Below are 2,500 nucleotides of genomic sequence, written 5' to 3'. Positions count from 1 at the left end.
TAATTATTATTGTGATTTATAAATACACTATTTGTGATGGCAGCATTCAAATACGGATGTGTTAAGTGCACTCTGAGCTGAAGTAACGACTCCAAGGTAGTTTTTTTGTGAGAACAGATATAAGAGTCGCACTTATGGGATGGGCTCTAAACTATGTGAAGTATGTAACCCATAAATATATAATGCCATTATTTAAACCAGTATACGGAATAAGGTAAGTAGTCGCCAGACAAGGGGTCAGTGTGAAGCTGGACAGAGTGCATGACATAGTAAAAGTTAGAAGAAAGCTGCATATAGTTGCAATAAAAAGAAATGTAATCACCATAAATAAATAAAAAAAACTATTAAATAGATAAAGTGCAAAAGTGAAGCCACAATCCTTGATCAGAGTCGGCAAAATGAAGCTGTGGCCCCTTCATTTTTAGCTTTTAGCCGAGAGAAGTTAATCTCCCCCAAGTTTATTCAAGCAAGGCAGAGGTGGTTGATCTCCCACGTACTTTAGTTCGCTAAGGAACTAGCCTGTCTTATCTTACCAAAGATATGTGGGAGTTATGTTGGCCTACACTTGACCAGGAAATGCAGAGGCTGTAGTGTTACTGTGTGGCCCTATTATGAACAGTTACCTGTGGTTTTGAATGGGTATAAATTACTTTTGAGAATTTTATTGGCAATTCATGAGGAGTGAAGAAACAGCTGTTTAGTTTCCGCATTAAAGAAATATAAAAGGGTTGATGCTCTCTGAATTTGGGATGAATGTCAACTGCTTGTGGCAGCATTTTGAGGGAACGGTTACTGCTTCAATTAGCATGACTTACAGAATAGGTTCATGAATCCTTTTGTATTTTGATGCTGAATTAATATCCCTGGTTAAAGTATAGAAAAGGATTGCAATAGTTTGGGAGAAATGGCAATCAGGGATGGAGCCCCCAGCTAGGGTAATGCATCGATTGGTAAGAGTTGTAGTAGTGAAGCCCCTGTGTTAAGGTTTTTGGGTTCACATGGCAATCTGTGCAGTAGCTTGTGTGTTTTGGATAGGGTTCATTTGTTCAGGACTTAGTCAGATGGGTGCGGCCCTATTGTTGCACATTTTAAGGCAGATGTGTATTCCTGTAAAATGCATGCCTTTGAAATGACTTTCGTAGGTAAAATTTAGTTTTGTAATAGCCTAGAATAGTTTGTTGGGGTCAGAATGAATTTGGTTTTCCATTTAGCAATGCCACCTCTGCCCTGTCCCACAGCATTGGGGTACATTTAGGAAATCAGGGTTTTGGGTAGAGGAGGAGCAAATGTGCTTTAAACGCATTTGATTTCTGCTTCTTATGAAAAGAAATATTAACTTTATAGTTTTATGATCTGCTCTCACATATGGCTGCCTTCATACCATATGGTCCAATATGTTAGTCAATAAATATCCTTCATGTATATTCTGGGCAGGTAGAGCTTAGACTTGTTACTTGTTCCTCATGAGTCATTAGTGTATATTCCCCATGTTGCCCATATATGTATCCTTACCAAAACCAGTACAACAGTCACACATCTTCATGATATGAAAACCAGCTTGGAATTGTCTTAAATAGACAAACTGCTTGATGCCTGGAACAATAAGCAATGTGAAACGGTCCTTCTTTAGGATTAGCTTCTGTATGTGATATTAGTTGTCATTGGTTATCTTCTGTAGACTGTCATTTTTCTTGATAGATGGGTCTTCTCTAGACAAGTGTATATTAGTTTAACCCCTTGAATCTCGGAGCTTCGCTGCTTGCAAGTGACCCAAAATCCAGGTATTAGGCTTACTTTAGTGGCTACTCACGGCTATGGTTTGTAGGGTGGGTGCACACGAACACTCAAGACTCCTTAGCTCTCTTTTGCAATGTTATATCTCATCTTTCTTTCTTTCTTTCTTCCTTTTTTCTTTCTTTTTTTTCTTTTTCTTTTTACTTTTCTTTTTTGCCATTTTCCAGTGTCCATATGTCACTTGATATGATGCATCCAGGTGGTAATAGACTTACACAGACTCCATAATATCTCTCTCTAGAGAGTTCATAACTCAGAGCAATAGTAATAAGAATAAATAACATTTTATTTTCTGTATCATTTTTTTTTTTTTTTTTTTTTTCATAATCAAAATTTTCCATGATGGTAAGTTCATGTTGCCCATCCCGCAAGCTAAATTTTTTCATGATGGGATTGTCATGTCACTTGGATTGTAGCGCTAAACAAAAATGTAAGGGATTAATAAGGCAGGTTTAAATTTAATTATTTTGTATTTAATAACTTCTTATCATTAGTTGTGCAGGAAGTGTCAAATGTGCAAAAGTATCTTATATTTCATCAATTTTTTGGTTCAATGTATTTTAAATTATGCACTCACTCATAGTAATCACGGTTGCCTCTGTACCTAACAGATGTATGTTGGAAATGTCTCTCAGCCTTCACATATATTGGAAGGATAAAGCTTGTTTCTCATTTGATAAGCCTCCTTGGTGCCTCAATTTATGCC

The 2,500-nt window shown here is 36.8% G+C and overlaps 1 protein-coding gene across 1 annotated transcript in view; it reads left to right on the top strand.

Moving 5' to 3' along the window:
* Positions 1-2,500, top strand: part of LOC125030578 (vesicle-associated membrane protein-associated protein A-like) — a 29,992-nt gene that overhangs the window by 952 nt on the left and 26,540 nt on the right. The window lies entirely within an intron of this gene.

Source organism: Penaeus chinensis, chromosome 2 (assembly GCF_019202785.1).
Source record: "Penaeus chinensis breed Huanghai No. 1 chromosome 2, ASM1920278v2, whole genome shotgun sequence".
NCBI classification, from domain to species: domain Eukaryota; kingdom Metazoa; phylum Arthropoda; class Malacostraca; order Decapoda; family Penaeidae; genus Penaeus; species Penaeus chinensis.
The sequence above is the reverse complement of the archived record's forward strand: the minus strand, read 5'-3'. Positions and strand labels throughout refer to the sequence as shown.